This window comes from Chrysoperla carnea, chromosome 5 (assembly GCF_905475395.1).
Source record: "Chrysoperla carnea chromosome 5, inChrCarn1.1, whole genome shotgun sequence".
In the NCBI taxonomy this organism is placed as follows: Eukaryota; Metazoa; Arthropoda; class Insecta; order Neuroptera; family Chrysopidae; genus Chrysoperla; species Chrysoperla carnea.
Window position 1 is genome coordinate 48,971,939 of NC_058341.1, and position 27,330 is coordinate 48,999,268.

Consider the following 27,330-nt stretch of genomic DNA (forward strand, 5'->3'; position numbering starts at 1 on the left):
ATATTAATTTACGATAACTTGTTTTCTGAATTTTCAGACAATATTTTTAAAAATTTTATCGTGACGTCAACATTAAAAACAATTCTTCAAATTTGAAACCAGTAAGTTTTTAGTTTTAACTGGTGTTTTTTACCGTAGCACCTCAAGAATCTCAAGGATTGAAATTGGAATTTTAGATTAAACCATTTGAATCTTTGATTTTTCTTTTGAATATTTTACAGTTCAAAAGAGAGATCTCGCAGTTTCCGTGGCTCACGTTATAACGAATAGTCAAATTTATGAGCCGATGGTGTATAGCAGACAAACAGACCTGGACCTATTGAATAGTTTTGCGAACATCCCTATCAAAATTTTGTTCAAATCAATATTCAAAAGCAATACGAGATTTAGACTAGATCTAATACACCTATCCGCTGATATATTTTATACGTATTTATACGCATAGCAAAAGCATATCAAGTTTTTATAAATAGTAGGTAAATTGAATATAGAGGTTGTGTGGAGCTTTTTAAATTTTAATTCCTGAATTTTTACAGTAAGCAAATATCACTATTTTATTCTAAATAAATGTTTTTATTATTTAAAAATAATTCATATTGATACATTCACTAAAGATACCTACATAATATTAAACACATGAAATTGAATTATTATTAATTTTTTTAAGTTTTTGATAGTCACCAAATATAAATTATGGACTGATTGTTCAAAAAATACTAGTCGTTAATTCCTAACAGTAGCCAATTTTGAGCAAAATACGACTTTTTTTATAAATTTTTGATCAATGTCTATCATAAACAAGTGAAAACAAACAATTGACTGAGTTAGTTGTTGAAATACCATGCATAGTCAGTGTTGATTTCTTTATCACATTACACAGACAAACATGTGACACATACATAACTGATAATCAAGTATAGTACATATTATAAAATTTTCGCCTAATTGGCGCCCCCTCACGGGTAAACAGTAGTGTTTACGAAAAAATGGTTTAAACAAAAGTTGTTTAATTTTTGATAAGGAACATTTTTTACATTTAAACTTTTGCTCTATCTCTATCGGTTTACAATATGGGTCGTACGGACCCAAGACCCAATTGACCTATGATGCTCATTTACGAACTTGACTTCACTTTTTATGTCCTGAGTACGCTGTAAAAGTTCGATATCTTTTTTCGTTTTTGAGTTATCGTGTCCACAGACGGACGGACGGAAGGACAACCGGAAACGGACTAATTAGGTGATTTTATGAACACCTATGACAAAATTTTTTTCCTAGCATCATTATTTTTAAGCGTTACAAACTTGGGACTTAATATACTATGTATATTTCATATATACATGGTATAAAAAGAGAAGTCTGGTGTTGACATCGCATTATTTGCTTGTAGGAATATATTCTAAAAAATTTATTAAAAACTGAAAATCAAAAATTATAAATGCCCTGCAAAAACAATGGGAAATGCACAACTAAATTGAACAACAATCTTCCGTACTGTGACGTACGCAGAAGCGTCGCATGATATTTGAATCTAGCCGAAATGACTTAATAAGAGTAGGAATATTTCTTTGAAATACTCCAAAATTTTTTTTCGTAATTATATCACTTCCTTTACTTTGTACAAGGAAGTAAAAATTAATTACTAATTTGTTATTTTGTGTTTCTAATCATAATTTAAAATTTATTTTTATTATCGAGTCTCCAGTTGATCACGCAATGATTTTATACTACTCTGGGCACAATAACCCGAAGAATAGCTGACACCAACGAATATTTTGTACGGAATTAGGTTGTTAAATAAAAATAATAAACCAATTTGATATATTTGATATTTTATTTTAATTCTATATAATAAATAATATTGAACTTCGCCAAGAAACCTTTTTTAAAACTATATATAATTAAATATAAGTTAATTAAAATGAATAAAATATACAAAATAATTCACAGATTACAAACTTTATTTAGCCTTAGTGTGCTATGTTCGTGACGTAGAAATCCTGAAATACAAAAGCCTATGTATAAATATAGGTATGTGAAATTATTACGTGACACAATGTTTTACGAAAATTTTATTCTTTTCTCTTTTGAAAAATTTGTGTATAAATGTGTGTAACTTTTAACTTTTATGAAAAATGAAAAACAGTTTTGTTATAAAACCTACTTATATGGTATCTTTCCATTTTTTTCAAGAAATGTTTAGTTAATCAACTCAATTATATGTTTTAGTTAATAATTATGGCATCAAATTCGGTATTATTCACATATGTATATCCACAATCACTTGCGTATTGGGTTAAAATAGATCAATAGATCTTGAGGCATGTAAGTTAAAATAAAATTTTAATTTATAGCCTCTGGATTATAATCTAATCCAGCTAATTTACCAAAATTGTAATTTTATGTTTTTCTTACACACGCATTTGAATATAATTCCATATGTCAATTAGACACTATATGGTCTGTAAAATAAAAATAAATGGTTAGATATGTCAGTCATGCGGAAAGCGCACACAATAATATGGCCTCTTTCTAGCCGAAACGTCTCAATCTATCTACACAACTGTTGATGTACTTATAACAAGTAAAAATATCTTGAGTCAACGATTTCAATACTTAATTCAAGACAATAAGTATTTGAATGCCTAAAAATAAAATAGAGCAAGTAAATATTTTCTTCGATTACTTTCTAACATGTTAAAAGCACATTTTATTGATAATATTCTATTTTACTGTATATTGATAAAACGATGCCTCTTGAAAAAATATTTCCATAAAATTTCAAAAAGAGAATCAATTAGCCTGAACTCTTAAAGACTTACATGCATATACGTGCAAAGCTCAAATAGACGCCCCTTTTCAAACGCGTTGCATTTCATAGTGATAGTTGCCGGCAAAAAATATACTTAAACAAGTGAAAAGAAACAATTGACTGAGTTAATTGTTGAAATACTATGCATAGTCAGTGTTGATTTCTTTATCACATAACACATACAAAAATGTATAGACAGTGTTGATGCGCAATTGTTTGTTTTTTTTTGACGCCACGTAAAAAACAAAAGATATTCACTTTTAAATACACACACACACACTGATATTCCTATATTAATACATACTATAAAATTTGCACCTAATTAACGCCCTCGTGGGTAAACAGTGATGTTTACAAAAAAATGTTTCAAACAAAAGTTGTTTATTTTTTTATAAGGAACATTTTTTACATTTAAACTTTTGTTCTATCTCTAACGGTTTACAAGATGGGTCCTACGGACCCAAGACCCAATTGACCCATGATGCTCATTTACGAACTTGGCCTCACTTTTTACGTCCTGAGTACGCTGTAAAAATATCAGCTCGATATCTTTTTTCGTTTTTGAGTTATCGTGTCCACAGACGGACGGACGGACGGACGGACGGACGGACGGACGGACGGACGGACGGACGGACGGACAACCGGAAATGGACTAATTAGGTGATTTTATGAACAGCTATGACAAAATTTTTTTCCTAGCATCATTATTTTTAAGCGTTACAAACTTGGGACTAAACTTAATATACTATGTATATTTCATATATGCATAGTATAAAAAGAACACGCAGTTTTATTGTAAAATATATTTATAACAAAAAAAATTTAAAGAAGTATAAAATGATTTTAATATAACAAAATTAATACACAAACATAACAAAAAATTATAAATTAATTAAATTAAATTTCAAAATATAATAAATGGAAAAAAAATGAACCTATAGGTACAATAATACATAATATGATGATCTCTTCCACAGCTATAACAAATTACACGCGTTTTAGCGCACATAAGTGTGGACTAGAACCTACATCACATGGTAATTGTTGATATAATTTAAAGTCGCTGATGGTTATTACCTTCTAACGTAGGCCGTCTAAACGCATCAATGCGTGAATATTATTAGAGAGACTTTACATCTTACAGAAAATGAAGATATACTGACTTCTTCTCATAAAAAATTCCTGGATAAATTTTAATAAATTTCGATTATTATGCGTGACAAAACTTAGAAAAGGCTTATTGATAAAAAAATTGAGCATTGTATAAAAAAAACGATATATTGAAAATGGATTAATTTTAAGCAGAATGCGCCAGTTTATAGTGCTCACAAAGAAACCACTGTTGAATACTAGTTCGAATAAATTTCTTTAAACTTTATTTTCATTCGTAGTGTTTATCTTGAACGATCGGTACAGACTTATTGTTGGAAAAGCAAAATATTTTGTTAATATTTAAGAAAATGGACTGAATCACTACATCATAAACATTATTTTCTAAGCTGTGTTCATATGAAAACTATAACTCGTACAATCTTTAAAAAATCACCTCCAGAATAATGAAATCTACATCAGATTGTAGAATCGGGGATAGAAAATGATTGTCTGAGAAAATTGAAAACGATAATATTCGTAAAAACATTGAAACTACTTTTTAAATTGTTTTTAGCAATTTTCAACATAACTTTTTTCAATTTGAAATTACCGAAATATCTTTGCTTGTTTAATGCGAAAGTTATTTTTGAATCAGTAATTCTTTTGTATAATTCTGTTTTAGTATGCTCAACTTTGACCTGGTTGTTCATTTCTCTCAAAAAAAGCAAATGAACGAAAATTGCCATAATGATTACCATTTTTATACATCAGGTACATGAAACTTGTTTTTGGCGTATAAGAATATTTTCTTAATATGTTTTTCCTTGTAACCCTGGTGGTCCGTAGCTTTCGGATGGACTTGATGAATCTTTGCGATCTTCGCCTTCTTTTTAGGATTTATATCGAATGAAATGTACTTCTGGTTTTGCTGGCTGTGTTGGTGCAGCTGTTGGGATAACAATTTCTGGTGCATCTTCTGGTTTTTTGTGCAAAACGTATACGAGTGTTTTTTCTTCATTCTGTGGTATGACTGGAATGAGTGGAGCTGTTGGTGTTGGTGGAGTTGGTGCTTTTATGAAGATAAGTTTGTAGTGTTTTTCTGGTGGAGCAAATGTGATAGGTTTTCGTGGACGATATTCTGTTGGTTCCGGTGGTGGTACATGTACGTAAATGTGTTTTTGAATGGCACTGAACTTTTTATCATTTCCAAAGTTAATAAAATTTTCGTTGGAACCACTATATCCTCCACCAGTGCTACTTCCAAACACTCCACCTTTAATAAGACCGATTCCATTGTCTTTTCCATGTTTTATCTTTCTTCCATGACTCCTGCTATGGCTTCTTCCACTAGTATGATCTATAAATACTCTTCCATTGTAATTATTCAGAGTTGATACATCATAATTTCCGGAAGAAATTGATCTTATTGTTGACGCTGTTCTTCCGCTAAGACCCCCACTTGTGTCACTTAATTTTTCTCCTACACTGTAGCCACCAACTCTGGTTGGCCTTCCAGTCAAACGTGTATAGTTATCGCTTTGTATTCTTCCTTTAGCATTACGGTGACCCTCTCGAATTCCTCTTTCAATATTAGTACCACTTTTTTGTGTTAGCACCCTATTGGGTACTTTATAAATGTGTGTTGAAGTTGCTGATTGTTTATTTTCTGTATGTTTTTCACCATTTCCGCTGCCCCTCTGTATGCCGCCAATAAAGCCGTCAATTTTCATTGATCCACCAATCAGACTTCCTGCCTCACTTTCGTAACCTTTAATTACATACTCATTATCTCCCCCATTATTTCCACTACTGAAATTTTTATTTTCCTTTTTAGTGTCATATTTAATAAAGTATACTTCTGGTTTGGCTGGTTGAGTAGGTGCTGCTGTTGGGATAACGACTTCTGGTGGATCTTCTGGTTTTTTTGACAAAACGTATACGAGTGTTTTTTCTTCGTTTTGTGGTATTATCGGAATTTTTGGTGTAGTTGGAGTTGGTGGAGTTGGTGCTTTAATGAAAACAAGTTTATAATGTTTTTCAGGTGACGGGACTGTGATTGGCTTTTGTGGTTTAAATTCTGTGGGTTCTGGTGATGGAGCATGTACATAAAAATGTTTTTGTATTTCAGTGTTTTCATATCCAGATTCAGCGTCATCAAGAACTACAATTGGTCTTGATAGTGGCTTTGAGTAACTATAACCAGTTTCTGGACGTCCTTGCACTAGGGCTACCACAGCAGCTACGATCTAAAAATCAAAATTTGAACTAATCAACAATATTTTTCTCCAAGTAATAGAATATTTTCATAGAGAGACTTTGTCAACTCAAATGGGATCGAGTAAAAATCAAATCCAAGATTAATGCTTCAAATATAAGCTATAGTGATCGTACAACCTTAACAGTATATTGTAAATATTAAATCAACAGTAAATATATTAATAAATTAAATTTTTTTATAGTCTAATAAAATGTTTAAATTTAATTAACAGAGATATGTAAATATTTGAAAAAAATTTTAATATTCATTCATTTTATTAAATTTAAAAATTATTATTCTTTTATTTTAAGGTGGAATGAAATAATTTCACCAAATTAGTAATTAATTAATACTATAATTAGCACTAATTAAAATAAAATCACTATCTGATATTTATGATGAGATCTTCACTGAATTAATTTATTGTTCTTTTACTACCTTTGGAGTAATTTTGACACCATCACGAATTTTATCACTTATTATTTATTTTTGCTCATAATTTATCCAGCCGTCGGCGAGGGCTACATGTGTTTGACCAGTATGCATTTATGTATGTATGTGTGTATGAATGTATGTATGTTTGTGTGCACTTATGTTCACTCGTAGCTTCTAAACTAATTAGGACAATTTGATAAATGAGGTCTTTCAAAGCGTCTCGATCAACCGCTGGCTATATCTATAATATATATAATATATATTTAATTTACATAGAGCCTTACAATTACAAATGGTATAAGAATGTATCTAAACCATAGTACCATATAGAAAACATATAGAAGTTCAACAGTATTATATTTCTAATTTATTTACTGTCGTAGTAAATTAACCCTATATATTATAAATGTGAAAGAAAGGTTGTTTGTTTGTAGTTTTGTTACGTTTTCACGCAAAAACTACTGAATAGATTTGAATTGAACTTTATAATAATATAGCTCATACATTAAAATCACACATAAGCTATAATTTATAAAGATATATTTTAAGAAAAAATTAAATTATTCTTTAACATTTCAATATGAACATCATTTTAAAGCTAAATTAAAGATTTCTGTAAAGATGATGAACGAGATACAATTTATGGCCATCTGTTCTGATATACTTAATGAATTATGGCTATTTTACATTTAGAACGTAAATTGAAAACTGCAGATATTTTAAATGAGTAACTATGGAAGGGGGATAAGTGACAGCAAGAGAGGTGAAGGCTATAAGACGGTGGTCTTTTTAACCCATCGAACCGGGTGGGTATCAAGCCAGTATATGTATATGATTTATACTGTCTTATATTATTTGTAAAAATGAGGCTCTATGTAAATCAAAGTACCATGTAGAAAGCACGTATAAATTAAACGGTATTTCACCCCCCCAAAATAATTTAAATAAAAAAAAATTCAAAAGCTAAAACCCCGACTAATATAAAACCACTGTCTATAAAGTATGGAGCATGAAAAATTATCATATGATTTGTTTTAAATATTAGTGGTCCTCCGACGGTTTTCACATTTCCATAACAGTTTGGAATATTTTTTTGTTTCATACTTTTTAGAGTGTGATTTTGTATAAGTCAAGGTTTTAGTTTTTGAAGATAAGAGATAAATACTTACCACTAATGTCTTCATATTATTAATATATGAAGAGTAACTGGTTAATTGTTACTCAATGGTCAAACCACACACTGAGATGTTTTGGAATGATACCCTTCAGTATAGTTCAACTGGTTTTTATAGTAACAATTACTTATTTAACTTCCATATACAAACCACAATGTAATGTATTTTATGAGGATGGTTTGCTTAAATCTTTTAGTCAGTTTAACTTGGTGAATGTATGACTGAAAAATTGAACGAATAAAGCTTTAAAAATTTCATTTTCATAAAATTTCCATGTACCCAAATTTGAAAATTTTCTTCAGGTAAATTTTAACACCATTTAAGTTGCATAAAATTTTTATATTTACTGATAAAACTTTGTTGATTTTTTTCTAATAGGGACCAAAATTCAAAAAATTTAGCAAAAACTTACTTGCTACAAGACATAAATCAACTATGGGATTTATGGATTACTGCGCTCTGCTGTATATCCGCGATTAAAAGAGATTTTGATAGTTTTTATCGTTACTGTGTAAATAACTCAACCTTACTTGAGAAAAATGCGTTAAAAATCTATTTCACGAACTTTTATAAAACCCTTTCAGGAACATGGTTCATGTATGCTATCCCACAGGAACCATGCATTTTTCTGGGATAAAAATTAGTCTATGCCACTGTGGATCCCTAGACTACCACCTCTACCTATTCCAGACTATAATATATGTCTGTGCCAAATTTCATCCAAATTCACTCGATAGGCTTTGCGTGAAAAAGTAACTATATTAGTAACATCCATTCATTAATCCATCCAAACTTTCACAACTATAATATATGATACGCCCTTGAATTTTGGATTGTAGGTAGGTAAATTTCCTGTAGCAATATATCATTACTTATATTAATTAAGTTAAATATGCACATTAAGTAAGTGTGGTAGCGCGGAATGGTTTAACGGACAATTATCATTCCGGCTTTTCAGCTTGAACTACAGAGAAAAGAGAACAAACAGAGAACCCACAATATATTCAGGAAATAAACATTCGACAAATAAGCTGTGCGTTTTTGTATAAGAGACCTTACCATTTAATTTTTCTGCGAACTGCATATAAAAAACTTGATATTAGGTGCAATGAGTTCCAACTTTTCTTCATGGAAAATATTGACTGGTGAGCTCTTATCTCACTTCTCGTTAATATTTTCTTTTACCATCAAACCGTTCTGCTCTAGGCCTTGATTAGTTCTAATAACGAGATAAGAATAAAAAAAACACAAGAGACTGCTCACTCTCTACGGATTATTAAATATGACAAGCATAGCGTACATTATTGATGCAAGTATGCATAATTTTGTTGACCAATTATCATCATTAAATTTGTTGAAACTTTATCTAAATCGTGAATGATTCAAGAGAATTCTATGCAAGCCGTTTTCAAATACGCATATTAGCGTCATTATAAAATTTTAGAAATTTTATCAATTAGAAATTCGCATTTATTTTTTAATGAAAGTTCATAAAAATTTATAAAAATATCAAAAAACTATTAAAGGATGAAAAATATTCATAGTGTGCTGTTTTTAATGAAATATTACCTTCATTCCTAATATTATTTTAAGAGCCTTTATTATTTTAAGAACCGGGCGCATAATTAAACTCCATAATTTTTTATATTAGTATAGCCCAGAAAAAATAATAATAATGAGGTTTAACCTCCGTTTTTCAGATATCTATCTATAACAGAGGCCATCATTATTCTTGTAATATTTATTTTATTTTAAACTACATTCAATATACAATTATATTTTTATGATGTGGGTAGAATCGGTTACTTCGATCTTATCCAAGTGACGACAGTGTCATCAATTTAACCGCCCCATGAATTATACACTGAATTTATGGAACTATAAATTTTTTTTTTTTGTTCTAGGTAAGTGGATCAATTAACACCAGAAAATTGTTAGTCGTCAATTAGTTGAGCGTAAGAAAAATCTTGGTTTAAAAATAATGGTATTTGGAGGTCTTTTAGGTAAAAAGATTTTGAACCAATGGCCATTTTCAATAACTTAAAAGAGCTCATGTAGTTTTGGCACTGAGCAATGGTAATATTTACATTTACATGTGCCAACTGCCAAATTACCAATAAATCACTTTTAAATTGTTCAATAACGTTCGGTTTTTGGTTTCCTCACCTTATTTCAAAATGTATTCAAGTCAATCAAATCTGTATATGTACATTGAAACCATTCAGACACAAATCAAACCTCTTAAAACTTATTGACGTATAATGCATTTAGTACAAATCACACGTAACTTTGATCGTATGTCTAAAACACATCATACAGAGAGTACGGTTCGTTCTCCTTCAGTAAATTGTAGTTAATTATTCGAATAAGGTATATACATATCTGTACGATGGTAAGGTAAATACATTATAGAACTTCAAATCTAACCGTATAATTTCAATGCATAATGACTGACAAGCAGACATATTGCAACATATTCTACATATGTTGTTAGAACCATAAATAGAACATATTTAGAATGATAACATAGGTACTAATTCTATTAAATACTACTCTGGTGTTTCTAGGAATATTCTCGTTCAAAAAAAATGACTTTAACTTAACTAACCAATGATATCTGATTTCTAAATAGGAAAAATATGGCGGCTCAAGTTAGAAAGTTTTTGCTTCGTTTTAAGCAGAAAACAGCAGGATTTTAGGAAGTGTAAAACCATGGATTTGTGCTGTCAAATATCTGTGAACTCCCTATAATATTAATTCGAAATACTTCCATGAATGTGAAACTTGAAATTTCTGATCAGTAAAACAGTCATGCCTAAGGAATTGGTTATGTTTTTAACCTCTTGTTCAAGCCAAGCATTGTTCTCATAACGGGTAGGTTAGGTTAAGTTAGGTTATATTGGCTGTCCACGAACGACACACTTAGGCTATAGAGCCCATTGTGATATCATATATGCGTTTTACCACCTTTCCGCTGATAATCTCATTTATCAGCTCCTCAATTTCAGAGGCTGAGTGCACCTCCTTCATGCATTTACCATGCACTACACCAGCCCATCACAACTATTAATTAAATTAATTTTGTTGCGACGGCGGGAATGGCGCCAGCTACCCTAAGCATACCACGGACGGAATTGGTTACGCCTTAACCAACTGAGCGAATAGGGGTAACAGATTTAATTTTTTTCGAAATTACAATACTTTCTTTACTCTACACAAGGAATACACTCGATAGAAATTGGTTTATCACCTTGAAGCTCAAGTATATATTTAGTTTGCGAAATTCGCAGATATAGAGGTTAGCACAAGTAGTAACTGCCGAACTTTATCAAATGGTAGATAACGTGAAAATTAAAGATAATTTCTCAAAATTTTTATATTCGAGCAAACGTCTTAGATGAATTGTGTGGAAATTTTGGGAAAAATAGTGAATTATTGGGAATATTGCCAAAACGGCTGCTTAGAAAAATTGAAAATTTTAAAAACTATTCATCTAGTGTGGGTTATTGCATACCGTTATTACATTTACTATAGGAAAAGATAATGGTGCTGAAGAATACTTCCTCAAAACGGGATGATAGCACACCCATATCTCTACCACTGATCTTCGTAATTTATTATACCTTATATATTTAAACGAGCAATACGCAGGGGGTTTCGGGGGAGAATCAATCAAGCTAAGTTTCATCTTAAGAAAACGCTGTCTCGGAAATCTCGAAAACAACTCCTCCAACGATTTTCATGAAATTTAGTGAGCAGGGGGTCTCGGTAATCGTACGTTAATGATGCTGTTATGCCACTACTATCGTAAATAACTAATGACTGATTAAACTACTTTTTTCTTATGTTTTGTTATAAATGAATATGATACATCGTATCATGTGTGATAATTTGGATTTAAGAAAATGTTTCGTAAAAACTTTGTGTTTTGATAGAATTATGATAGCCAACTTTTTTGCCTCAATTTGTAACGGACCTCGTTAAGCATTTCTGAGATAGCCCAACACCTCTTTTTTTAAATTTAAGTTTTTTTTAGTTCTAGAACCACTTAAATTTGACAAATTTATAAAATTTATATAATAAGTAAATATTTCACTCGTGGCTATTTAGAGAATTTATGGCGCCTTGAAGTAAAATGGCCTTTACATCGGTACACACTCTGTATCTTAAAAACGACTCTTTCTCGATTGTAAGTATATTGAAAACTAGACATTAATTGAACGTCTATTCTGCTAATGATTGAATTCCTACCGTAATCCGTAATCCAATATGTCGTAAACTAAAATATTAAAAGTTCATTGGATATCGGATTCATATTTTTTTAGTTCAAGTGTACACTAATGGATAGTAAACTTAAATATATATGTCATAATATACGGTACAAACAATGATTATGGATTACTACTAACACAAAACATATGATAATGTCTAAGAAGCTTTCTCTAGACTTAAACAATATAATTAAACTTTAGTTAAGAAGAACTCAATGTTTACTGGGAAGGATATGGGAGAAAATATCTTCATTTTCTTTATCATACTCAACGATTAACTAAATTAACATATTTTTCATCAAACCTTATGTGAATATGTTGAAGGGTGTAGAGAGAGAGAGAGATTTGTGTGCTGTTTAAAATAGTTATTAGATGCAGTATAAGTTGTTTCTTTATTAAAAAATTTTTATCATACACTTAATTTAGTGGTTGCAAACTTCATTAAACTACTGAACTACTTTCAAAAATTTCATATTTTAACATGGTTATCTACGGAAATCAAACTGGTAGTTAAAATAGTAAATGGTTTGTAAAGTTTGGATAAATTTAATAGGTATACAAGGTGTTCTACAGGGTGCCCCGTAAGTACTGCACGCTTTTGTTGTTTCAGGTAAAAAATTAAATTCTAAGACGAAAAGTCCTCTTCCTGTTTTTGATCCGATGCACGGATAGTAAGCTATTAATTAAAATAGGCAGCCAATCAGAAGATTTGTAACTAAAAATTAAAAACACTCGAATGACTAATTAATACGTTTTAACAGATTCGAAATTAATTATTAAATAATTATTTGTTATATTTTATATCTCCCATTTATATTTATTATTTATTTTTATATCTCCGTTTTCGGTTTTTATAAGATTTATAATGTGTCCGTTTTCTGTAGATAATAGTGTACCATTTTTGGTACACTATTACAGAACCAAGTCTTCTTTAGTCGGCGAAGTCAACCCAACCAACTCGTAACTACAACAATACAGAGTTATCAAAAATAAAATAAGAAATGTTCAAGGCAACAAAAATAAAGAGAGTCAAAAAATCCTAGAATTCTAAAAAAAAAGAATTCGAAAAATTGCACCCTAATTTAAACTTTACAAAATAAAATTTAAATGAAGCAAAGAAATCAAAGCATATCAAAATGACTGCTGTCGAGAGCCCAGTATATATGATTTTTTATTAACTTTACATTGATTTACGGAAAATATACAAGGAAGTGTCGTGAAATATTTTCACATGTGAAGGTCTTTTTTCCATGACTTTTGATCTATTTTTACATTTGTCTACAAGTTTTGTATTGCAAGACTTGAAATGCACTTCAGCTGTGTTCGAATAGAACTATCATTTATGTCTCAATGTAATAAAACCATTTCTAAGCGTTGAGTGCCGTCCACAGAAACATGGCCCGATCTTGCAACAAAACTTTTTCAACACAAGTATTTTGAAGTGGAAAATAGTATTTTTAAATAAGAGACATTAAAATTTGTTGTTGTAACGAAAACAATTAAAAGAGCAAACAGTAATTAACATCTAAATGAAATGTGTATGAAATAATTTTCAATTTAAAGTTCTTTCCCGTAAAATAATAAATTTATTTATGGTTTTATTTAAAATACTTATATTGTTTGTTATTATTGCTTTTAGTTTGTAAAACAAATTTCTTCCAATATGGTTTTAGCAATCACGCATACACATACACATGAAATATAAAGTTTGTTCTACTTGTTTTAATTGAATCAACCATTATTTGTACCGCGAGTACTACTAGTATCTAGCCTGGAGATGAGGAAATGAGGATTTTTTGAACAAATGCCAAATACGAATAAGTTAAGAAAAATCCAAACGAATCAAAAGGCAAATACGTATATCATAATTCGATACGAGCATATCATTTATTTATAGGTGGAATCTACACGATTTAGTGATTTGATGAAATGTTACCCTTAATTTAATCATAATAATTCGATAAAATATAATTGTCTTAATTTTCGCGAAAAATTAATTTCAGATAATCTTAAAACTTAATAATCTTAAATTAATTGAGATTTATTTTAGAATATTTCTATGATCTGCAGTTTACGAAAGCTAAAAGCGGATTTGTTGCCAGTCACAGTAATTGCGGCCCTTGATTTCACTGAGCGTACGTAGTTGTTCTATTTAGTGTCGGTGTGACTTGAAGTGATGTATGGTATAACTTACCCGAGCGGTTTTTACACGTCTGTAAAAACCGCTCGGGTAAGTTATATCCGGCCAAAATGGACACGTAACATTTATATATGTAACTTTATTGTTTTTTATTGTTTATTGATGAACTGAATACCTCTTTCCACTGTTTTACGAACGTATAAGCTACTATATTTAGAGTCACTGAGGCTGCAGTGCTGCTCGGATTCGGTATATCACCACTCACGTCTATAAAGCACGTGCGGCTTAGTTATACCCAACCACAATGGTCAGGTACCATTTATAAATACAGTTTCAATTTTTGATGATAATTTGCTAATTTTATTATAAATAAATGTTCAAAATTCATAAATAATGTATGCCTATTTACCTACCATAGAAAAAGAAATATTGACATAAGATTCAAAAAGGATAAAATATACTCGGAAACAACAGCTATGTACTGTTTTTTCGCCACAATGACGCCAGGTTAACCAGTTTTCAAATAAAAGTATTTAGTAATTTCATTGTTCTGTTCGTTTATGAACTATTTGTTTCCACCTTCCCAAAAGTTTTGATTCTGACGCATTTTAAATCAGAAAAGGAAGTGTGTTTCAGTTTGCGACACCAAAAAATGTGTTATATAATTATAAAACTTTCGTTTTCTTCGTTATCGAATTTAAATTAATGTTTACTACGAAATATTGAAAATCACTTTACGTACTATCTCTCAAATTTTGACATATTTTTCTATTTTTTGTATATCGAAACATTTTCTGTACCTTTAGGTTTTTGTTTCTAGCTACAAGAAGAAACTGGCCACAGCCTTTTAACACACACTATACATAATTAATATTGTTTTAATTAAATTTACAATCTACTTAAAGTATATTCGCACTTAAGTGAATGTGAATACAAAGACTACATCGCTGACGATGCTTCTTCATTTATATTATTAATTGGATCACATGTGTCGTCTAAATAAGCTTTAACTATAAATTGACAAAATATTAAATTATAATAATAATAAAACAAATAATAATATTGATTATTTTAATTTAATAATGTTTTGTCGTTGAAGCAGAAATTTATTTAAAAACATGAAGATCACAAGCTCAATTTTATTTTTTTTAACTACTTAGCCTAAGTCCTCAAACCAACGAAATTTTTAATAGTTTTTATTTTCCACACAATTTATGACAAACAATGTGTAGCTTTGGAAAAAACTTAAACTTATAAAATCCAAAATTTTAACTCATAAAATAAAATCCAGAAATTGGTATTTTAACAATATATAAAATATAATAGCATGAAACCCGCCCGCTTTGCTTGAAAATTTCCATTTTAATAGAAAAGACCACTGTGTTATAGCATTCACCTCACTAGCTCTTATACTTTTTATTCTGAATCCAAATTATTTAGTATTTGCTTTTAAAGTAGAAATTTTCTGGCGAAGGGTAATAAGCCAATAAATTAATACTGGACTGTAGAAAAAGAACTACCTTAAACTAAATATATTAAAATAAAGGTTTCCAAAATGTTACTAGTGTGTATATAATTGGGTTTGTGTCCAAACCGGTCTAATCAACACAGGCCTCATATTGAGATATAAGCGATTACAGACTTCAATGAGACGAGACTTGTATCGACTTGTAGAATATTTACTAAGGAATATAATGAAATTATAAGCTTCAATTTTTTATGGTTAGAACTTCAATCGAAATAAGATTAACTTCTTATTTTGCATTCAGGTAGGTACATAACAGGATATTAATTATATAATACGATATTGAACATAAATGCCAGGATATTAAAGTAAATTTTATCTATGATTGATTATTAAATATAATCAAATCATACCTGAGTAGGTGGCGATATAGTTCAAACTTAATTATAACACAACAATTTAAAATTAAATATTATACACTTTATTAATAAATATATAATAACTTAATTAATTCACAATCGCCAGAAGCAATTCATATAATTCATGTCATTCATGCGAACACTTTCCATATACATAATTTACATAAAATATTTTATAATTTTATAAAATAAAGTATCTAAAACTCATTGATATCTTAATATATATATTTCTTGTGTGCGTGTGTACGTGACTGAACTCCTCCTAGACGGCTGGACCGATTTTGATGAAATTTTTTGTGTGAGTTCAAGGGGATTCGAGGATGGTTTAGATTTACAATTTGGTCCAGTACAACTGTTTTTGAGGGCTCCGTACCAAAAAAATGAAATTTCATTAAATGGTGGGAGCGCATATAATACTATGTGTACTATGTATTTTTAATAGTATTCAGGTATTGTCAATAGGCATTTATTAGAGCCATATGCGAGCGAAGCGAGCTCTACTATGAAAGGTCAGGCCAAAGGTCGAAGGTCAGGCCACTCCAATAAATAGGAGTTAAATTGGGGTTTAGCGGGATGGATTTAGCGGACAGGCTAAACGTAGTATAGGTATTCATGAATTGGAGTTACGTTTTTACGGGACAACGTCCGTCGGGGCCGCTAGTATTATATAAAATATTATTATGGTCCTTTAAATTATCTTTGTAAATCAATTCAATACACTTGGAACAATACAAAAATTAATATATGACTATTAAGAAAAACGTTATACTTATTTAATAGTCTTCTTCAATTTCTAATAATATATAAAACTTTGTATAAACTAATTTATAAAATTGAGCAAGAAATAAGAAATATTTTGGCTACCGGAGGATTACAACATCCTTAAACTGGTTTTTAGCACGCGTTCCAATCTATTTTCATGAAAAACGTACACAGTTAAATAGAAGAAAGTTGATGGTATTTGATAGTTAACAGGTACAATTTATATTTGCTGTTGACATCAATCCTATATTGTATTTAATGTAAAAGTTACTAACGTTTAATTCTTTATTCATAATTTGTAATTCTTTAGTCATAATTTTGAGACAAACTGGATACGTAATTCAATTATTCACACTTGCGACAAAAAACTCAATCGATTAGTAGGCTTCAAGTTAAATTTGGTTAGAAAAACTGATATAAGCTTTGAGAAATTATACGTTAAAAGTGCTACTAAGATTTTGGAGAAAATAGAAAAAATGAATTCTCTCAGAAATTGAAAAAATAAAGCATTTTTATATTATAAATCACAAAGGTACTTTTTTGCTTAAAACTGGTCAAAAATACAAACATTTTTCTATTATAAAATAATTAAAAATTTTGTACTTTTCATACTAACCCCACCCCACCCCTTGTTTATCCGTCTATTTTTGTCATTAATGAACTTAAACTTTTAAATACCAAAACCCTTCTAATCTATAAAGATACAAATTCTGTTAAAATCGGACTTAAACGTAGGAGATAAATACAGTCATAAATATATAAATTTAAAGATGGTTATTTTTGACATCTGTTAGGTAGGATTGATTCCATCCAATGGCTCCATTTCCTTCGGAAATTCCCTAATAATAAAGAATAATTTGAAAACCGTGAAGTTTAAGTGAGGTAAATTTTGATGAAAAACACCATTATTTTGATCGTGGAACCTGGAAATGAAATAATAAACAGGGTGTTATATTTAATAAAATGCAACATTGAGGCATTCCGCATTGCCGGTCACCCTGTACATTATGAAAATAATCTTACAGCCATTAATCCTCCAACTATCAGAACCAGAAAGAAAATTTGGTTAAAATCAAGCCGTCCAGTCATAATCTTCCGTGCCGTATTGCGTGAAAAATACTATATTGATCGCTTTTTTAGTGTATGGTCAAACCTAAAGAGTGAGAGAAATTTCTCTTCCGCCATTTTTAACCCTCTAAAATATCAATAAGTGCGAAACAGGAACCTCGGTAAGAGAAAATTGTTTTTCCCTCGCGAACCTCATAAGACTTGCTCTTACCTCTATAAGTGGCGTACCAATCATCTGCTATTTACGGCCTATTCTTAACTCTCTGCGACAAAGAGATTGAGAATATTTTCGCTTATCCAGGGTTGACTGTATTGCCTATAATACTTTTCCACTAATAAATCACGCTGTATTTCTGCTGTAAAATAAATATCAGATGCGTACAGTAGATAAGTACAGTTACAGTTAAAACTACAGTAGCAACAGTACAACTATAGCAATGTTATGTAACAAACATAGTGATATTTTAGCGGTATATGTGATTAACAAACCAAACGAATATTCATTGTCTAAAATGTAATTAATACATCACAACATTAAATAAAACAGCTGCTATATGGTATAGCAGACCTAGTAGCTAACAATATTTTATAGTACGTACTAGCTTCAACTCTAGCTGATGTAATGTTAACCATCATATACTAGAAAATCACATGTTAAATCTCATCTTTATAATAGTGATGTTGTGTTTGTATATATATGAAATATATAATATAAGCATCACTTTTTACCATACTTTGCGGCGATAATCATTGCTGCATTAAATGATAGTGTTTGGGAAAAGTGCAGTTCACTGTAAATAGTTCAAAACGTACTGACAATCAAAAAATTACAACCAAATGGCTTAAACTGCATTCAGCTATCTGTAAAACATCTCCCATTGGAGCATAAAACTGCATTTAGTCGGGTTATTTAGCAAGAAACTCTGCAATGGATTATACCAACTACATGCTCTGAAATATAACACTTTTTACGTATATCCCTATTGTACAAGGCATAATTTGTCACCTAGATGCCCAAAGATCAAAATCTCAAAGCAAAACGTACACTTCTTCAGCTAGTTGTCGACTAACTTGTAAATTCAGTCGTTCTAAAAATGAGCGAAAGAAAAAAATGAAGTGCGATAGGTAATGCGATTCATAATTCAGCGACTTTGCTGTTCTAGTGTTAATTTAGAAGTAGGCACCGAAGATCGTGTACTTATGTGTCGGAGTCAAGTTGAAATCAATCAGTTGTTCGAATCGAGAACTGATATGTCCCCGTACATAACAAGAAAAATTGAATTCAGGTGTATAGGAATATGAGCTTTTTTGGTACTCAAATGTCATTTTTACCAAAAACATACTAGAACAATACTGAAAGAAGATAAAATACCGTCGGAACTCATTCTTCAATAGGAAAAATTTTATGTCTTAAGAATTACAATATCTCTACTATACCAATATTATAATAGAGAGATCCCTGTTGCTTTTTATACCGTGTAAATATGAAATATATCAAGGTATACTTTCAATAAGTTTAGCCCCAAGTTTGTAAAGCTGAAAAATTTTGGTACACGTGTTCATAAAAAAATTATCTAATTAGTCCATTTTCGGTTATCTGTACGTCCGTCTGTCAACACGATATTTCAAAAATGAAAAGAGATATCAAGCTGAAATTTGTATAGCGTGCTCAGGACAGTAAAAGTTCGTAAATGAGCAACAAAGACCAAGGTCTAGGTCCTGCAGGATCCATCTTGCAAACCGTTAGAGATAGAACAAAAGTTTAAACTTAAGAAAAAGGCCAGACTGGGAAGGGCTTACGACAATCGATTTGGTTTAATCAAGCGTTATAAGAAATGAAAGATAAATATCACCAGCTTTCATTTCGAAAAAATGAGAAAATTTTAGTTCAAACAATCAAAAAGTAGACATTGTGCAGAAATAATATTTTTCTTAGCAAAAACTCATCTTCACTAACGTAGGAAATATCAACTTGCTCTTTTTATGAAGAGAATACTATAAAATGTAATATAAAATTAAGCATTGTTTGTTGGTTCATAGCATTTTCCACCCTCCAACTATCACACCTCCAACTGGTGTTTGCTCTGCCTTCAATTCGATGTAACTATAATATATTATAATATGGATGGATGACTATATAATTTATGTAGGATGGGAGTGAAAATTCCTCCATTTGTAAAGAGTTTTCCAATAAGAGCGACGCAATTTTAACCTCAAATCATCAATAATCCACCATTCATCGTTGGGTAAGAAATTTTTAACTACCGACTAAAGAGAGGGTTGTTATAAGTTTAACGTGTCTGTATATCTTTGTATCTGTGTGGCTGCCTGTGACATCAAAAGGATGAAACGATTTCGATTTTTGTATTGTTTGAAAGATCATTTGATCGAATGGATTCTTGTGTGAATTTATGGTTCCATACTGGTAACAATTAGAAAATAGATAATGATCTTGGAACGGCAGAGCTTAATACATAGCTAATAACATTTTCGAAAAAATTACTCTTTCAAACAAATAAAATATCAAAATTGGCATGATTTTGTGGCATCGTAGCTCCTAAACGGATGAACCGATCAGGATTTTTTTTGGAAGGTAACTCGACGAAAATGTTAAAACTATGAAGCAGTTGCGAGTTTGATGTTCCGAAACCCGAAACAACTAGAAAAGAACGATGATCTTTGAAAAGTTGAGTTTGTTTTAGGCATTCGTTTGTTTTTTGATCAAAAATTATCTTTCAATTAAAATTGGTTCACCCGGATAGGAGCTACGATGCCACAAAGAAATCGATCAGACATGATTTTATATGGGGGGTTTCTTTAAATTTGTAGTTTAATATTATAAATCAACTGGTTAAGTAAATAATCAAGCAATACGTTATATAATGAAGGCGAATCTAGGCCGTTAAGTATTCGAAAAATTGTATTTTTTGCATACACACATACGTGGCGGTGTTTCATACACAACTTGTTTAGTTTAAAAATAAATTTCTGTCACTCTAAATGGAAAACCATTTACGTAGACAAACATTATACATTATAGAGACACACATTTTCAATCTAATACCAACCCAACCAAACAACACCAACTCTACACTGAATAAATATTTTTTGGTGTAATAAATCACAGGGAAACGATGTTGTTTAAAGTGACTACTCTACTACTCATTCATTCAGTCAATTTATGGATGTGTGTATGTTTGTTTTTAGGGTGACTTACCAAACGAATATATGAGATACAAAATTAAAAACAGCTTTTTGTTTTCTATGATATGAAAATTTTGATTATACTTTTCATCTGTACAAATATCTTTGTCAATATGACATATATTATGATACATGAGACCCCTTATATACATTAACAAAAACAAAGTTATTAACTATTATATTCACGATCAAATTCGGGTTTGATTTGTCAACAAAAATATCCTTCAGCATTCACGAATTCATTTTTAGTCCAATGAACCTGCGCGGAAGCCCAATGTTAAATTTAACATATTTGTAATCAAAGAAACAAAAAATATGTTGATATAGAGGAATAGCATACAATAAAAATAAACACATCGAACAAAAAAATTTTTCCCGTTTTTTTTATCTAAACTAGTCTTAACAAGTCCAAAAAATGTCATCTGAGCTATCGAAACCGTTTTTAATCGTTATTTAAGTAAAAGTGTAATGTTAAATTTCAAATTTTTGAAAGGAAATATAAACATCTTTTATGAATGGTTTTGAATTCAAAGAGTTTATATACATAGAGAACGCGAGGGATCTGGTTATATAGAGTTTTGTATTATTTTTTCTGAAAAATGAACACGTGTTTAATATGCAGATTTGCATATGCTCCAATATGTGGCTGCAGTTTATACTAAGCACACAATATACTAAGTACACAATTTGATTTTTAAGAAATATTGTAATTGAAATATTGATAGAGGAATGTGCATTTAAATTTGAATTCTGACATTCTCTAGTTGTATAAACTCTTTGGTATACCATGAATTGTCATCATGATTCCTGGTGCACGATTCTGAAGTGTTTTAATGTCACAATTTTTTTAAGCAAGTATATTGAATTTTAAATGTAAATATTTTATTATAGGAATCATTTTTTGGGTCCCCGCAATTGATTCGACGTGTTTTTGGTACATCGAAAAATTTACTGAAAGTGTTTATTTTAATAAAAAAATACTTTTAAGGATATACTTTTATTGCAATAAAAACTAGAAAATAATTTTTTTTAGAAGTCATTCAAATATGACTATTTGTAAAAGCTTCAGGCGCTCAATATAAAACATCAACAATGATTCGGAGCACCTCAATGAATGCATGTAATTAGGTATGGATTGTTAGTTAGTAACTATGTTAGATCTCGCAAAAGTTTTTATATTGAGCGCCTCAAGCTTATACTAACAGTCATGTATGAGTGATTCCTAAAAAAAATTATTTTCTTTTTTTTTGGTACAGTAAAAGCTTGTCCTTAATGTTTAATAAAATGCTTAATTTAAGACAAAAAAAGGCATGTATATAAAATATGGTGGTATACATTACAATTTCAGCTCAATCAGTGGAGGATAAATGCTTTTAAATTGAGTTTGCCGGATTACACCCGGACAAACATTTATGGTGGAAGAGATGGGAAACTGGGTAATGGGTGGAAGCAATGGAAAAATAACGCCATTTATCTTACCATGTATTGCTATCCAAATTAAACACGTATGCAAGATTTCAGCTCAATCGGTTGAGGACACCTCTCCGTTAAAATTGAGTTAAATACAATGAATTGTTAATCATTATTTAAATACAATTTAACTTTTTGCTGTAGTTTTAATTCAATTTAACTACTATACACATTCATTGTACCTTGTCGAGCTGACGAAGTTATAATTCTCTTTCAAAACCATCACTAAATAAAAATAGTTTTTCACAAATATTATTCCAAAAACAAGCTTGAATTTTAATATTCGAATCAAAATAATAGAACTTATCGAACAAAATAAGAGCAAATATATATTTTCAAGAATTACAATCTTCATGATTACAGGAAAGATTAAAGGCAATGGCTTTCTTCTTAGAAATAAATTCTGTGTTTATTAATTAACATAAATTCTCGGCAGTGAAAGTTTATACCTATGTTTAAATTATTAGTATAAGTCGTAATATAATATTGCATATTAAATACGATATAATAATAAACAAAATTAATTGATTTAGATTAATTTAATAAGGAATCATATTCCATTACTTGTATCTTATTATATAAATTTTGTTTGCAACAACCTAAAACAATATTATTAAATTGATTTATAACTTCTAAACCAACTGTATGTATAACATTTAGGTTAAAAAGTACCTGGATGACCGAACTTTGCTCGGTAATTTTTGAGTTAAAAAGATACAAATTTTATCACTAATATAAGAACCGTTAAAAATGTCTCCTCACAAATACCCATTTGAATGCCCCGGTAATGTAATTTATTTCGTTAACCATAATATACACCAATAGATGTCAGGAAGAGTCATTTTTTGCAGTTTATATTTCAGTTTTTCCCGAAAGCATGTATAAAACGATGTTTTTTCAAAATGATACCTAGGTAGATCGACTTTTCGCCCCAAAATACTCCTTTATACTCAATTTCAAGAAAATCGTAGGAGCCAATTTCGAAATTTTTCTATTTCTAACGAATTGACCTATATTGCTCATTTACAAACTCGACCTCACTTTTAATGTCCTAGACACGCTATAAAAATTTTAGCTTGATATTTTTTTTCGTTTGTGAGTTATCGTGTACACAGAGAGACAGACGGGCAGACTATTAGATGATTTTATGAACCTATACCAAAATTTTGTTGGTAGCACCAATATTGTTAAGCGCTACAAACTTAGGACTAAACTTAATATACTATGATATGGTATATATTTCATATATTTATTTTTTATGTATAATATCATGGTATGAGCACGGTTGTTTGAATACAAATTTAAAATAAAATTTAAAATAAAATATATTTTCAATTTCTGGAATAATTTTCAAAATATCGAAAAATGAAAATTTCGTTAAATTTTTTAGCTTTCAATATTTTGAAAACTAAGGCAGATATCGAAAAATTATATTTTATTTTTCGTCTACATTCATGTACTTCAACGACAAGTCTAAATTTGCGTCATTTTAGCATGACTGTAATTTTAATATGGTTAGGTTTTGTAATCAAAGTGCAATTTTAATTTAACTGACAGAAATTTGATTCCTTTACTAACTCGCATCTTGATTTAGTTAATGCATTCTCTTTCGGGTGTCAGACTTCATTGCTATCTAATTTCGATTATAAATATATATCCAAAATCCAGCTTGAAATATACTTTGGAATATTGCTACTACTTCAATTGAACAACTGTTCTTATTTACAACACCAGTATCATCTCTCTATATTCAGTACAGTCATAAGAAGAATATTTTTCAAAAGGTTATTTCTTGATTAAGAGTATATGCATATACACTTTTATAAGTTTTGTATAGTGTTTCATATGAATAAACGTTAGAAAATATCATTTTTCCAATCTAAACGTTTCATAAATAAATAGCTACAAAAAATAGCATCACTAACAGTTATTACTAAAGGCTATAAAGATGACTAACTTTAGTAAATCAGTAAATAAATCTTTTAACTTTGTAAATAGAGTTAAAATAATATGTCTTTAGATATAATGGCTAAAGCGTAATCTATGGTTTTGTAATATTTATACTTCACCCACCGCTTATATAATATCAAAAGACATGTTGAATGCAGCTAATAATAATCTTTTTGATACATATAGACTTTTAAAAGCAACTGTATTGGTATTTTATCAAAAGATGATATTTGACGTATAATTGAAATATGTGGGCAACTGCCATGTGGTAATTACCTATAAATATTTTTCATATATAAAGAATCTTCAAAGACAAATAAATATAAAAATTTATTTTTCAACAAATTTCGCTTAAAGGAAATAAGAATTTTTTTTTTGAATTGGAAAATATCATTTTGATTTTTAAACGTTGTTAACGAAATATACCGAATTAGCTTTTATAAATTCCAAGCCAGAATTAATATTGTTAGCGATTTACTCCTTTAAAAATTTATAAATTATAGTTAAGCTAAAAAAAGCACGCTTTATTACACTAAAAGTAGACATTATTTTAACTGTCAAGTTCAAATCGTGGGGTGGTTTCTACATTGAAATTACCTGATTTGACTGATATCGTACATCGTACAATTTAAATTTTGCATTACATTTATTATTAGTGCAATAAAGCGTGTTTTTTAGTTTTTATACAAGTATAATTTATTTTCTTAAGTTTTTATCACACAAAGTTAAAAATTTTTTGAATAACAGACTATAGAACTTAAAAAAAATTTATTGTAGTAGATGGCTTTCAACCTAATTCTAACCACCTGCCCTTCTTGACAGTACTGTTGATAATTCAAGAAAATATTTTTTAAGTAATAAACATAAGATTGTTCCTGCTGGTCCTGTTCAGAATACTGGGATAAAATTATTAAATTGTATTAATTATTAAATTGTTATTATATTATCATTAATAATTGATAAAACTATTAATGATAAAATTATTGTATTTTCTTCGGACCTTAATACACGTGCAAATTTTCAAGATAATCAGCTAGTTACAAATAAATACATAAGAGGATTATTGACGTACGTACGAGAAATTTGCACAACGAGTGCGTAGCACGTGCTAGGCAATCGTGGAAGTACATTAATAATGCTTTATCACGCGTATATCGTAAAAAACATTATCTACTCCTCTGAAATTAAAATAAACGGTAATTATAATTGAAAATTTAATATGAGTTGCATAAAGTAACACCTAAATAGTTAAACCTTTGAACTTCTTCGAACTTATAAACCGTATCGTCGCTTACTTTAACTGTAAGTACTTGTTCCGTATTCGATGGGGTGCTTGACGATCGAAGTTTCATGTATTTAGATTTATTCTCATTTATCATTAACCCTTTCGATTTTGCTGCCCGTTCAAGATTTTTAAAAGCCACAACAAGGTTTTCCTTTGTTCTTGTAAGGATTGTGATGTCATCTGCATAAGCTAGGCATTGGTTTAGGTGGTCGTATATTGTTCCGCATGCATTTATTCCGCTCTCTCTGATCACAGATTCTAGGAGTATGTTAAACAGTGTAGTGGATAGTGGGTCTCCTTGCCTCAGCCCTTTTTTGACGTCGAATCCATTTGAGGTGTAGCCATCAACCGTAATTTTATTTTTGGTTTCGTTAAGGGTCATTTTCACAAGCCTTATCAATTTTGGTGGTAATCTCAACTCATCCATTGCCTTGTATAGCTTACTTCTGTTCAGTGAGTCATATGCCTGCTTAAAATCAATGAACAGCATGTGAAGCGGTAGATTTTGCGCGTAACTGCTGTCTTGGATCTGCTTGACAGTAAAAATTTGATCAATAGTTGACCTATTTCTACGAAAACCACACTGATAATCCCCTATTACATTTTCAATGACATTTTCAAGCCTATTTTTTATTGTTATAGCCAATATTTTATATGTTATGTCTAACAGTGCGATTCCCCTGTAATTATCACATATTGATCGGTCACCTTTTTTAAATAAAGGTAATAGCAGCGCACTATTCCATCTCGTAGGCATTTTTTCCTGCTTCCACACCTCACATATAAGTTCATAAATCTTATTATGCATTTGATCACCTCCCTCTTTAAGCATTTCTGCCGTTATTCCATTTTCTCCTGGGGACTTGTTATTTTTTAGTTTCGCTATAATGTTTTTGATTTCCATAAAGCTGGGAATTTCTTGCGAATCCTGATGATCCCTTATATGGACTTGTTGTTCAATGTAATCTTCCTTATTATTGAGGATGTTTGAGAAATATCTTTCCCAGCGATTTAACTTTTGATGAATTTCACCAATGAGCTCCCCATCCTCGTTTCTAATAAAAACTGGGTTCCTTTGTGTGGTTTCATTTAAACTTTTCACACCTAGGAAGAATTCTCTCGACTGGTTTTTTGAAAAATGGTCTTCAATATCTATTATTTTCTTCTGTAGAAACAATCTTTTTCTTTGTCTGCATAGATTCTTCGCTGTTTTCCTTAAAAACTTGTACTTTTCTTCGTTTTCTATTGTTTTGTTGCTCAACCATTTTGTTCTACTAGCTTTTCTGGCTATTATTGCAGCTTCGCATTCTTCATCGAACCAAGATCTCCTATTTACCTTTGCCTGGCCTTGTAAGGTAGTCCCTGCCATCTCCAATATTCCTTCTAGATATTCCCAGTCTTGATTAATACTAAGGACTTCATCATAACATTGTAAATTTTCATTAATTACCTCTTGGAATTCAGTTATCTTATTTTCGTTTTTCAGTTGCTCCGAGTTGAATTTTATTCTTTTTGTTACAGTTTT